This window comes from Glycine max, chromosome 16, assembly GCF_000004515.6.
Source record: "Glycine max cultivar Williams 82 chromosome 16, Glycine_max_v4.0, whole genome shotgun sequence".
Classification (NCBI taxonomy): domain Eukaryota; kingdom Viridiplantae; phylum Streptophyta; class Magnoliopsida; order Fabales; family Fabaceae; genus Glycine; species Glycine max.
Window position 1 is genome coordinate 8,103,939 of NC_038252.2, and position 14,660 is coordinate 8,118,598.

The 14,660-nt window shown below is 32.8% G+C and overlaps 1 long non-coding RNA gene across 1 annotated transcript; it reads left to right on the forward strand.

Moving 5' to 3' along the window:
- The first annotated feature begins 11,252 nt into the window (after positions 1 to 11,252).
- On the forward strand, positions 11,253 to 12,716 carry LOC102662423 (uncharacterized). Its single transcript, XR_001385483.3, has 3 exons — positions 11,253 to 12,270; positions 12,449 to 12,498; positions 12,603 to 12,716. It is a non-coding gene; the product is annotated as an uncharacterized lncRNA (long non-coding RNA).
- The last annotated feature ends 1,944 nt before the right edge of the window (positions 12,717 to 14,660 follow it).

Sequence of the window (14,660 nt, forward strand, 5' to 3'; positions counted from 1 at the left end):
TTCTGATGAAGACTATGAAAAGGTTTTGAATTTAAATTTTCAACAGCTATTTCTCAACCCTGTCTTCTGGTAATCGATTACACTTCTTGGTAATCGATTACCAGAGCCTTGCATGTCTTGAAAGCACTTTGTTTTAAGGCAAGGCTTGGTCTTTAGTGAATCTTGAAACAAGGCTTTGTTTGTTGAAGCAATCTTGAATTATTCTTGAAGCAAATGCTTATCATTTGAAGCAACCTTGTTAGATTCTTCTTTGACATCATCAAAATCATGTATACATACATTCATAGTAGATTGATTGCTCCAATTTGAATAGTACACACCTAAATTTTGTCCTCACACTTGGTTAATTTGAAGTTAAAACAACTTTAAATCCTTAGTTTGTTCAATTCCCTTTACATAATTAGGGGTTTCTTTTGCTTCTTTTTTATTATATATATTTATCTATTAGCATGTAGTGTTACTTTTGGGTAGTTTAAGTGTGAGGTACTGTGAGGAATAGATTAATCTTGCACATATTCATATATGTTATGCATTGTGATATATTTTAATTAGTTTTCCATGTTAGTTGCAATATATTGCTATCTCTATACTTGCATATATACTTAACAAAAGCTATTAATAGGGTGGTCATAGGTTAATTACAATCAGAATCTTTATTTACGTGAGTTGGAGTATTGACCAAGGATACTATTCTAATTTGTAAAAGAGAGAACAAAAAGAAAACATAGTACCCTTTACCTTTTGTTAAATTCAGAAAACTTTTCTAATTAAGTGGGAATTAAACATATTAATTAATTAATTCCAGATCTAGAAATGGAAGGTAAATATTAATAAGGACAATTGGAAGAAATTAACATGTAATAATATTATTGAAAGTATAGTCATTAGTATAAAGTAAAAAAAGAAAAAGTTAAAATCGGAGTCAAGAGAAGCATAAGATCGCAACATAAAAGAAAAAGAAATAGAAACAAAATATGTTGGACAAGTGGCTTCAATAACTTAAGAGAGAGGGGTGAATTAAGTATTACAAAATTTCCCACTAACAAAATTTTAATCCACTTTTAAAAGATAGGCTCAGAATGCAAAAGAAGAAGAAGAAACAATCAATTTAATAATGTTCTTTTAAATGTGCAAGACAAAGTAAAGTGCAGTAAAATAATTGAGATAAGGGAAGAGAGAAATACAAACTCAATTTATATTGGTTTGGTCACTTCCCGTGCCTACGTCCAGTCCTCAAGCAACCCACTTGAGATTTTCCACTATCTTCTGTAAATCCTTTACAGACATTGAACACACATCGGGATCCCACACCCTTGTGTTCAAGATTCTCCAAGAGACAACCTGTCTCTTCATTACAATTAACTTTCTGAGATGAAAAGAAAGATTTCTCTCCTTTAGAGTGGATGATACAAATTGAAGTTCCTAGAGGAATTTCTCTCTTTTAGAGATGATAATACAATTTGAATTTCTTGGATGAATTCTCAATGGATTTGCAAGTGTTTGCCCAAGAGTTGTTGAGAGAGCATTTGACAATTAAGTTTCCTTGGAATATCTCTCTCTTGTTTTTCAAAGTCAGACACACATATATATAGGCCCTTCGTGCCTTTTCAAAATGGTTTGAAGAGATGTGTCTTTTCAAAAAGCTTTTTCTGAAATTCTTCACTAGTAATCGATTACACAGTTATATTTTGAAGGGTCATGTCTTTTCAAATTGAACTTTAAGAGTTCTGTTGCTAGTAATCAATTGCACATCAATGGTAATCGATTACACATTAAAATTCAAATATCTAGTGTTGGGATAACTTGAATGAGGGCATTGTTTGGTGTGTTGGTAGTGGCACTTCTACTCCTTTTTAGGAGGAAAATTGGGTCACTTCTCAGAGGGTTCTTAAGGATAAAGCCTTAATCCATCTTATTGGTAGTGATTTGGAAGCCAAAGTCATAAGTTTTATTCGGCCTGTGGGCAGTTGTGATCTTCCCAAGTTTCATTATGTTCCCTCCCATATTTATGATATTATCTTAACCTTGGTTCCTCCTGTGATTACTAACTTTGAGAATGTCCTTGCTTGGAAGTTTAATGCAGATGGAGATTTATCTTTATCCTCAGCTTATCAAGTGGCCTTCAGGGATATGGTTCAGTCTGATTCGATTTTAAAGCTTATTTGGAGGAACTTGGTTGATACTGATCTTTGAGTTTTGTACAACTCCATGGCCAAGACCACTTTGCATTGCTTATGGGACTATTAGTGTGAAGTAGGTGCAATTGTCATTGGTTAATAACCAACCCTTTGAGGGGTTCTTTGATCTGGATGTGCATGATTGGATTTCGAAGAATTTAGATGGTTCATCTTCTTAGGTATTAGGCTATTGGAGTACTATTTTCTTTGTTTCTTGTTCCCTAATCTAGAGGCACCACAACGACCACATCTTCTCCAATTCGGCTAGCCAATCAAAAGTGTTGTGAATAGTTTTGAAAGCGTTTGGCATTGGTGTTTCCAGTAAAGCTATCTCAAGTCTTTTCCCCTCATGTTACAGGCAAATTCAAATCTCTCTATTGCCTGGATTGTGTAAATATTAAGGGTTCCCTAGATTAACAATTATAGGAAACCAATAGGATCTTGAAATATATGATTCTTACAAATAATAGATAAATAGTGCATACCTTTCTCCATAGTGAGGCTTTTCTCCGGTGCACTTTGATTCTTGGAATATGAGAGAAACAAGATTTTGCTTCCTTGACTATTCTTTTTGTCTCTCTATGTTCGTGATGGCTAGGGGTTAGAGAGAACACTTTTCTGTCAGGAAGGGGACCTCATTTGACGTTAGTAGGTATTAACCCCTTTATAACCACTACTTTCATCAAGTAATAGTTATCTCAAGAAACTTCTCCTATTTAACCCAATTACAATTTTGTCTTTAATTATCTATTATTTATTTATTAGTTCCTACATAAGTCACATGTCTCTTACATGAGACATTAATTCTAACATTCTCCCACTTGGGCCATGTGACACTACTAAACATTATGGACAAAATAAATAGATTAAACTAGCATGATGCACATTAAAATGACTAAATCATTCTATACATTGGGTACATCATAATTTCATGATTAAGAATAAGAACCAATTCGAGTCATGGTGGTTGTACATCACTTAATCGACATGGTCCCTTCCATGTACTACAAATTAGTCTTCTCTTTAATATGACCATTAGTTAGGAGTACATAATTGGTCCAATATAATGTCTTTATTCAAGACAAAACTTGTTAACATTATTCTAATACAAATATGCATGCAAACAAAGAGAACAAGTAATCAAAAACATATCATAAATGAGCTCAAAGTGTGAGTAAAATGCAAAAGTTAAAATACACTTAATGATCATCAATAACAATAATGTCCATACTTTCAACATGTTTTATAAATGTATTGGGTGACAATCCTTTTGTCAAAGGGTCAACTATCATAAGGTTTGTGCTAATATGTTCTATTGATACTCTTTGTTTCTGAATTTCTCTCATCACGACAATGTACTTTAATTCCATATGCTTAGCACCCTTAGAGTATTTGTCATTCTTAGTGAAAAATATTGTCGCGGAGTTATCACAATACATTTTCAGCAGCCTAACAATGCTGTCAAGAATTCCAAGCCCTGAAATAAAGTTTCGCAACCAATTAGCCTGAATTGTAGCCTCAAAACATGCTACAAATTCAACTTCCCTATGATGTGCCATTATTTTCTTCTATTTCTAAACCCTTTTTGCACCATTTTAATTACTAATTAGTCTTAATTGTCAAATTAATTATGCAGTTTTATCATTTGGGCCTATTGGACTAATTTTATGTTTTTAATCTAATTTCAGGAATTAATGAAACATTGGACTTGAATCCAGAATTGGGTTTGGACTTGAAGAGGACAAACTATTTTATTCTACAAAATTTTATCTTATCTAGACTTTATCTTATCTAGATATTATTTAGATTTGATCTCATCTAGATATTATTTCATCTAGATCTTATCTTATCTTATCTAGATTTGATTTGATTTTATTTATGAGCTTGGATTTAAAACAGATTTGTAAGCTTTGGGGCTGGAAAAACTATATAATAGCACCAAGGTTCTAGTTTAGGCTCTCTTCTTTCTCTCCTCTCTCTCCTGTTTTTGTTTTTAGTTTTAGGCTTTTCTTCTCTTAGACACTTTTTCGTTTTGCAATTCCAGTTTTTACTTTTCGTTTCAGCAATAAAATTTCGTTCTTCAATCTATAATTTTGTTCTCTATTGATTAATGGAAGGCTAAATGTCCAGCGCTGTTTTATCTTGAGGATCAAGCACAATTCTCTTTGAGGTTCTATTATTACTATTAAATTCTGTTCAGTTTTTCCTCTTCACTAATTACTTTGAATTTGTTGCTGTTAATTCATGCATGCTTAGTGCTTGATTAATTGTCTCTGCGCTCAATTTACGTTCATGCTTAATGATCATTTATGATTAATTGGTGTATGTGTTGCTTAATAACATAATGAATGCCTTATGTTAGATTTCGCTTAGTAATTTAATTTAGGGTTGGATTAAGTGGTTGAACTGATAAAGGATAAACTCTCGTAACCTAGGATAAGAGACTTGCTTGTGAATCAAGGGGAAACAACGTGTTTTAATTCTGCTATTTTCGAATTCACATCTATTCGCTTTTTAATTTACAAAAGCAAACAATCCCCCCCAATTCGTTTCTATTTTCCTACTCTCTGTTATGAACATTTGGTTTATCATTGTTCGTTGGGAAACGACCTAGGATCACTTCCTAGTTACTGCATTTTAATGTTTATTTTATTCGGGTACGACCTCGATCACCCTGGTATTTGCAACAATTGATTGCTTTGCACTCTTCCACAATACTGCTCTTTCATCTAAGAGAAATACATAGCCAAGAATGGATTTTCTCGTATCCACACATCCAACAAAGTTTGAGTCTGAATACCCAATCACATTAAGGTGATTAGACCTCCTATATGTAAGCATGTGATCTTTCGTTCCCTGTATGTATCTCAGAACTTTCTTTATAGCTTTCCAATGTTCCATTCCCGGATTACTTTAATATCTTCCTAACATTTCAGTTGCAAAGCTTATGTTTGGTCGAGTATAGATCTAAGCATACATAACACTCCCAACAACTTATGCATATGGAATTGCTTCCATTTTTTTCGTTCCAATTCATTTCTAAGACATTGTGCGAGACTAAATTTGTCTCCTTTCTGAATTGGAATGGGTGATGTTGAGCACTTTTCCATCCTGAATCTCTCTAGTACTTTATTGATATATGATTTCTGAGACAACCCTAACAATCCTTGTGATCTATTTCTGAATATTTTTATCCCTATCACATAACTTGCCTCACCCATATCTTGCATTTTAAAGTTGCTAGAGAGAAACTTCTTAGTCTCATGAAGTAGACCAAGATCATTAGTTGCAAGCAAGGTATCATCAACATGTAGAATTAGAAAAATAACCTTACTCCCACTGACCTTCAAATATATACACTGATCAACAATATTTTCCTTAAATCCAAAGGAAACAATGATATTATTAAACTTCAAATACCATTGGCCAGAAGCTTGCTTAAGACCGTATATTGATATCTTTAATTTGCACATCATGTGTTCCCTTCCTTCAACTGAGAACCCCATTGGTTGGTCCATATAAACATTCTCCTTTAAATCTCCATTAAGGAAGCCAGTTTTCACATCCATCTGATGTAGCACCAAGTCATAATGGGCTACTAATGCCATGATAATCCTGAAAGAATCTTTTCGTGAGACCGGTGAAAACGTCTCTTTATAATCAATGCCATCTTTTTGAGTAAATCCCTTAGCAACAAGTCTATCCTTGTAATGTTCAAGGTTGCCATAAGAGTCACGTTTAGTCTTAGATACCTACTTACAACCAACTCTTTTACAACCCTTCGAAAATTCTATAAGGTCCCAAACACCATTATGTTCCATGGAATTTATCTCTTTTTTCATGGAATTTAATCGTTTCTCAAAATTATCACAACTTACAGCTTGTGAAAATGAAATTGGATCATTGTCATTAATGCTTAAGTCTGTTTCTGTTTCATGTAGGTATACCACATAATCATTTGAAATAACTAGTCTCCTTTCTCTTTGTGACCTCCTTAATGCCACTTCTTGTGGTTCTTCCATAATATGTTCATTATGTATCATGGGTTTATTATTGTGTTTCTCTTCTTCATTATTGTTTGGAACAACAACTACAAGAGCAATCACCTTACTGCTAGAGGAATAAGCTAAAGGGACTTGCACTCTAACTTCTTTAATTTCCACATCTTGAGGAACTATACTCCCACTGATTTCACCATTTTTAATGAACCTTGCATTTCTAGTTTCGACAATTCTCATACTATGATTAAGACAATAAAACATATACCTCTTTGACTTTTCTGGATAACCAATTAAATATCCACTAATTGTACTTGCATCCAATTTTCTTTCTTGCGGATTATAAATCTTTATTTCTGCCTAGCAATCCCAAACATGCAGGTGCCTTATACTAGGTGTCCTATTCATCCACAATTCAAAAGGTGTCTTTGGAACTGCCTTACTAGGAACCCTATTAAGCAAATACATGGTAGTTTTCAAGGCCACAAAGATACGGGTAAAGTTGAATTGCTTAACATTCCTAATCATATCCATTAAAGTTCTATTACACCTTTTTGATACACCATTTTGTTGTAGCGTACCAGGCATTGTGTATTGTGCATAAATGCCACGTTTCTGGAGGAGTTTAGAAAATAGACTTGAGTGTTGTCCAGTTTCATCGTATCTTCTGTAAAACTCATCACCTCTATCAGACCTAACAACTTTCACCTTTCTGTCTAATTGCCTTTCTACTTCATTCAAGTAAATTTCTAAGGCATCCATTACCTGAGATTTCTCATGCAGTAAGTAGACATAACTGTAACATGAATAGTCATCAATAAAGGTGATAAAATATATTTCCTTTTCGAAAGAATTAACATTAAAAGGCCCACAAATAACAATATGCACAATTTCAAGAAGCTGAGTGCTTCTAGTAGCTCATTTCTTTATATGTTTTGTTTGTTTTCCCTTAATACAATCCATACAAATATTTAGATCCATAAAATCTAGATCAGGAAGAATTTCATTCTTTATTAATCTTTTCATCCTTTCTCTAGAAACGTGACCTAAACGTTTATGCCACAAGAAAGTAGATTGTTCATTTGCTAAACTATGTTTAGTGCCAACATTATGATGCAAAGTTAAAACGGTTTCAGCATACAAACCATCTAATTTCAATTTATATAAACCATCACATAGAACACTAGTACCAATGAGATGATTATGCTTAAATAAACTAAAACATCCATTACCAAAATTAAAAGAGTATCTAGTAACATCAAGTGTAGATAATGAAACTAAATTCCTAGATAAACTAGGTACATAAAGAGTATCTAGTAAATCTAAATGATGTCCAATATCGAGTTTTAAATGATAAGTCCAGACTGCTTCCATTGGAGCTTTCACTCTATTCCCCATGAAGATGAATTTCTCATTTGAGATTATGGTTTGGATCATAAGGAATCCCTGCATAGTATTATAAACATGAGACTTACATCCAGAATCGATCCACCATGTATTATGGGGAACTTCAGTTAAGTTTGATTCAAAACATACATGGGCATTAAGCTCACCTTTCTTTTCGAACCAAGACTTGCGCTTTGGGCTTGGAAGTGTCCATATTTCCCACAGAAATGACAATTATTTCTCTTTGATGCCTTCTTTTGGATTTGCATAAGAGTGTCATTGATCTTTAATGACCCTTTGCTTTTATCATGCTTCTTCACACATTTCTTTCCAGCTCCTTGATTCCCTTGGTGGCTTGCATAATGGACTGAGTGACTTCCTTAATTCTTAAGCCTCGTTTCTTCCTGACCTAACAAACTGTGTAATTCATGCACATTCCATTTATCTTTCATGGTAATATAGCTCATTTGGAACGGGCCATACTCAGATAGTAATGAGTTCAAAATAAATTGAACAAGGACGTTCTCATTCACAGTCATTCCCAAGGTCGTAAGTCTTGCTGCAATGTTTGTTATCTCAATGATATGTTCATGCATAATGTGTGAACCATCAAACTTCATGGTGGTCAATGTACTCATTAATGTCCCAGCAAGAGACATATCAACTATTTGAGAGTACTCTCCCACTAACCCCATAAATTATTTAGCATTATCAGTCTTAGGGAGAGTTGTCTTAATACCGTATGCAACAGTCATTCTCATGAACATTAGGCTGAGTTTGTTAGATCTTTCTCAGGATTTGTAATGGGTTTTCTCTTCATTGCTACCATCAATAATAGTAGCAAGCTTCTCTTACAATATAGCAAGATCAAGATCCAAAACACCGAGATGAAATTGGACTTGCTCATTCCAGTTAGAGAAGTTAAGCCCATTAAAAATTGGCATAGATGATACATGAGAGTTCAATGAATTGGGAACATGTATAGCATAGTAAAATTCACATAAGCGTTTTGAGACATAAAACACATGTCATACATATAATTCACCCAGATAACAATCAATGTATATTGATGTTCTCCTTTGGGTGATACACTGACACACAACATACAAACATGATGATACTAAGAAAACTCTTAACATTATTTGGCAGTTAAACATGCACCAATTAGTAGTACATATTTCCTTTGGGTATATAAATGAAACTAATGATACATACAAATCGCCTACAATTATATTCATTAATTATAAGAACAATTAATCAACCTTTGGGTGATCCATAAATGCCTTATAACAATGAATTTTAATGTACCCATAAACCAATAATCATATAATTTAGCCGCCATTATAATATGAGTAATTGAAATAATTATTAATTTGGAATTAAATAACATTATAAATTTGGTCACTTTGGTGACTAACAAATTTACCATACACTTAATTTCAATCAAATATATGACCTACAGATACTTATTGTTATTAACAATTCATAGCTATTTTATTAATTTCACTCCAAGCCAAATGAATACCATACATTCACATTATAACCAATAAAATAATAAAATTCAATCACATTCAAGCAAATATATAGCATATACATATTTATTGCTATCGAAAATTTTAAACATTCACATTAATTTAATTACAGGGCATAAAATTTAAATCCTTTAATTATGTTTAATAATAATATTGAAAAAAAAGGCACGTAAGATTAAGAATAGCAACAATGGATTGAAAATAACAATTTCAAAGAATTCCTTTCAATTAGAAAGGAGAAAGAAACGTACATGCTGACAAAGGACTTTCACTTTTCAATCCCTTCATTGCAAGGAGAAACAAACTTACATGGCAAGGTCTTTCGCTACCCACTTTCTCCATAATTAAATTAATTAAAAGAATGAAAACATGTTCCAATTAGCACACACATAAAGAGAGGATTTGTGTTTCTTTCTTTCTCCATACGGTGCAAAATGTTTCGAAAAAAACAATTTCAACAATAATAAAATTTCATACGTGTAGCGGAAATAAATAAATAAAATAAAATCTCTAAATTTTATAATTAGGGTTCATGTATAATTGGGAAAAAATAAATCATTCTTAGATAATTATAAATTTCAATCTATGCTCTGATAACACATGTAAATCTCAAGGGTTCTCTAGATTAACAATTATAGGAAACCAATAGGATCTTAAAATATATGATTCTTACAAATAATAGATAAATAATGCCTACCTTTCTCCATAGCGAGACTTTTTTCCGGTGCACTTTGATTCCTTGGAAGAAGAGAAAAATAATATTTTGCTTCCTTGACTATTCTTTGTGTCTCTCTACATTCGTGATAGATAGATAGTTAGGGGTTGAGAAAATACTTTTTTGTCTGGAAGGGGGTCTCATTTCACGTTAGTAGGTATTAACCGTTTTATAACCATTACTCTCATCAAATAATAGTTATCTTTATAAATTTTTCCTATTTAACTCAATTAGAATTTAGTCTTTAATTATTAATTATTTATTTTTTAGTTTCTACAAAAGTCACATGTCTCTCACATGAGACATTAATTCTAATAGATTGCTCTCCTATGGATAAGTTCAAACCGAACTACAATGCAGCTATGAGTTATAATGGTAAAACAACTTGTGGCAGAGCTCTTAGGGACCATTGTGGTGGAACCATTTTCACCTTCTTTGTTCGGATTGGCAATTCATCTATTAATCTTGCGGAGCTATGGGCAATTGTCTTTGGTATCAAGCTAGCAACTTCCAGGGGCTATGTTTGATTACATAGTTGAATCTGATCCTAAATTGGCCATCAGTATGATCCAAAAGTTGTGCAACAACGCATGAATATGCTCAACTTGTTGAATCTATCTTGGAGATGGCGACCTCTTCAGATATTAGTTCCTGAAATCACACTCCCAAGGGAAGCCAATCAAGTGAGGACTGTTTTGCCAAGCATGGCTTTGGCTTAGAGGATCTTTTTGTATTGATTGGGTGCCTCCTTTTGCTCCTTTGAAGGTACTAGCTGATGTATCTTCTACTAGATTCCTTCGTGGTTTTTAGTGTTTTCTTCCGGATTGGGTTAAGTCCCTTCCCGTAAAAAAAAAACTAGATCTTTAGATTTTGCTACCTATGAAAATACGCATTCCTACTTACTTTGTTGAACAATTTCTCTGTGACTAATTAATTAATGACAAGATATAAAGGGAGAAAAAGAAGAAAGAAATCCTCCACATTATTTATTATTAAAAAATGGTTAGAGCAAAATCTTATTATCTTATATATATATATATATATATATATATATATATATATATATATATATATATATATATTAAAAAATAAAAATTTAAAGTGATGCACGTATAAATATAATTATATTTGTGTTATTTATACACTAAATTTGTATAATACTTTTATGCGTACATATAACTAATGAACAACGTATAATATTAAGGGATGATAGCTACCAAAATTAATAATTAACTAATATTCTTCTGTCACCACATATATATCCAATCATCTATATAAAATAGTCTATAATATTTAATTAACCACTTTATCTTGCAATGTTTTCTTTTCTTTTATCTATATAAAGTCTTATAAATGAGAATGTCAATGAAATCTCTATAATGTCCATGACTGAGAGTTTGACACGTGACACTTTTTCAGGTTTTTTGGTCATTTTTTCCCTTCCTTTTTTTGCACTATTTTTTTGTTGCCTCCGCCACGTGTCGCTCCCTAATTGGCAGATTTCAACTCCCCATTTAATTCCACTTAATAATAAAAACTTTCCTTTCTTTCCTACATGTTTTCTTGGCTATGTTACTCTCCCCCCGCCTCAATCTTCTCTTTCTCCATCTTTCTCTTCCTCAATCTTCTCCTCTTTTCCTTTTATTTATTTTTTGTTTCTTCCTTCATGTAGGCGATTACTAGCAATTATGGCTTCATGCAAGCGAGTTGCAGCCTACAATCCAAACTGAGGATGAGTTTTTGGAGTTAGCTCACCCTTGTGGGATCATGATCCTTTGTCCCGTCTATTGTAGCACGTGTGTCACCTAGGGCATTTCATTTTTTGTTTTCATGATCTTTTGGTTGATGGTGTCTCATTGTTTAGCTCCTCCTTCCTTAGTTTTCTTCAGCTTGGTGGTTATGCAATGTCACCGCGAAGAAGCATCCAGCTGGCAAGGTTTTTTCCCCTTTGCTGTTATGCATGTTTGTTTCGTTACTATTTGTCTCTATTTGCAAGGTTTTAATTTTGTTTGTTGTTATGCATGTTTTCTTCCTAACTAATAGTAATTTTTTTCGGTTGTGGCATTGATCTTGGTTGCCTGATATGGTATTCTTTCTTTATTTAATGTTATTTTCTTCGTTATTTTGTTGGTTTTGTTGTTAGAAGGCATTTTTATAAATATTTTACACTCTCTTTTATGTTTTTTCTCTCAACTGGGTTATGTTTTCACTATCCAAGATGCAAACAAATTAAAAAATGAGAATAACAATAGCTCTGCAAGTTATCCCTATTAGAGACTCTCTGAGGTAGGAAAGGTAAAAAAAATCTCTCTTCCTCTGAGGTAAGAAAAAACGTCATTCTTCTCTCCCAACTCTAAGCTTTCATTTTCTGTCTTACAACTTTTTTTTTTATTATGTTTAACAGATTGTATTTCGTTCTGACGGATGTGGATTTGTCCGAAACTTCAGTCATATAACTCCTGGTAATTTTCGATGCATTTTATTTTAAATATTTTAGATGCTATTGACTTAATTATTTAAATGATTTCTGCAAGTGAAAACTATAAGTTAAAGTTTTTGTCTCACATACATTAATGGCTGGAAAAATATCGTACGCATTGATATGAAAAGTTTTGAATTCTGGTGTGCATCTTGTTGCAGATATTCCACTACATGATCAGTTTTCTTGTGCAAATGACTATGCCTTGAAGGTTCTGCCCTGAATTGTTGTGTGTTTATGGCATTATAAATTTGATTTTTCACATCTGTGACAGTGTCACCTTTATTTTAATCAGTTTTATATCTACATTAACAGGTAAGGAAACCATATACTATCACAAAACAAAGAAAGAGGAGGACAGATAAAGAACATAAGAAGATCCTTGAAGCCTTAAAGCTATATGGCAGGGCCTGGCGACGAATTGAAGGTATAATTAATTTAGAAATTTCATATCTTAGGCAAATTATGCCATAAAGATTCTAGCAACACACACACACACACATATATAAATTAGTGAATCAAGAAGTATGGTCTAAGTTCTTGGATCCTTTTATTTTCACCATAGAACATGTTGGTACAAAGATTGTTGTTCAGATTCAAAGTCATGTTCAGAAGTTTTTTTCCTAAGGTTTATTGCTATATTCCAGTACCCATGATTTACCATGTTTTCAATATAGTACTATGAGTCACACATGATTTAAAATTGTGACAACCTTATATGATGCAAAAGTGCAAATTTCCTTGAGGGTGAAGTTGAAGGATTCACCTTAAATCAACTCTTTAACTCATTTGTTTAATTTCATGTAGATTCTTCGATTAAAGTCACACACTCATCTTTATAGTTTTGAACTATTTTATTCTCTGCTTTGTAGTTGAGTTCTTCAATGTTAATGAAAAAATTTCAATCAGAATTTGTCCTTTTAATTTTTTTTTTGGCCTGATAACCTGATGTTCGATAGCAAATTTGGTACTAGCATGGAGCTTTTATCTAATTTTAACTATTGTTTTAAGCAAATGGTTTACAGAATTATAAGAAAATATATTTAGATAACTCATTTTAAAAGCTACTAATGACTTTTCGCATCTTACAATTTGTAAGGAAACAGATTGATGGCCAATTGAAATAGTTATATGGCCTTGAAGGTATCTAACATACAAAGCTAGCATCCAAAATAATAGAGGGAAAGAAAAACTTTCAGATGGTTCATCTTGCTAAAATCAAAATCCCTCCAAGGAAAAAATAAAGGTTGTGCTCCAAGAAATATGATAGAACTTAGCATGGTTTATGATAAAATCCAAACTGAGAACGGGTTTTTAGAGCTATCAACTGCAGAAAGACAAGAAATTCAGATGAAGAAAGCCAAACTAATTGGTATGCTTGATGAGGTATGTGTTGTTCACTTTAATTGTAGTGCGTGTGGTTCCACTTCTCATATGTTTTCTACTCGGAAGCTAATAGTTATAACTTTCACATTTTGGAAGTAATTTCTTACTTCTCCTCGAGTTTTCAAACATACTATTATTGTAGTAGTATTGTTTTTGGCTTGCTACTACATGTGTTGGAGCATATATTATATAGCTTCATCTTATATAATGATTAATGAATATAAATTTAGAAAGATTATGAATGGCTAATGGTCTTAAATTGCATGGTTGTGGTTGATTGAAGTTAATAAAATATTTGTGATAGTTGAATTAATGGATAGTTTATTGATGTGATTTTATTTTTCTTTCTTGAAGGTGGAGCAAAGGTACAGGCAGTACCAACAGCAGATGGAGATAGTGGTTTTATCGTTTGATGTTTGAACTTCGAAGAAGATTGCTTTGGAGGGAAAATGGAAGGTTCGCGGCTCAAATATGTTGACCATCATCTTCGGCAACAGCGAGCACTTCCTCTCCTCACTCCACAATTGCTTATGAGAGTATCAGCATGCAAAACCAAAAGAGGTTTGCTTCACAATTGAAGGGAGCAGTGTGGTAGCACACTGCTACCACTTGTTGTTTCTGAGTCCCTCACAATTTCTTCTTAGTCCCCTGCTATTATGTGGGGGAGTGGTGAACAATTGTAGTGTAAAGAAAGAAGGAATTACCCTGCATAGAACCATTTGAGCTCTAAGGTAGCTTAGGATTTGAAAGTATATGATTGAGGTTGTATATTATTTTTGTAAGTTCTAAAGGTGGGATAGATGGATTGTTGTCATAAATTTTATTTTGGTAAAAGATACCAATATATCTTCGATTGAACAATATGTTGTCGTATTTTACATATCCTCCATTGCAGAAACCAAAACCAGTTGCGATTTAATATTTTTCTTTTTAAGTAAGTACAATGGCCATTATGTGATTGCACATTTGAAACCAAAAATAATCTAG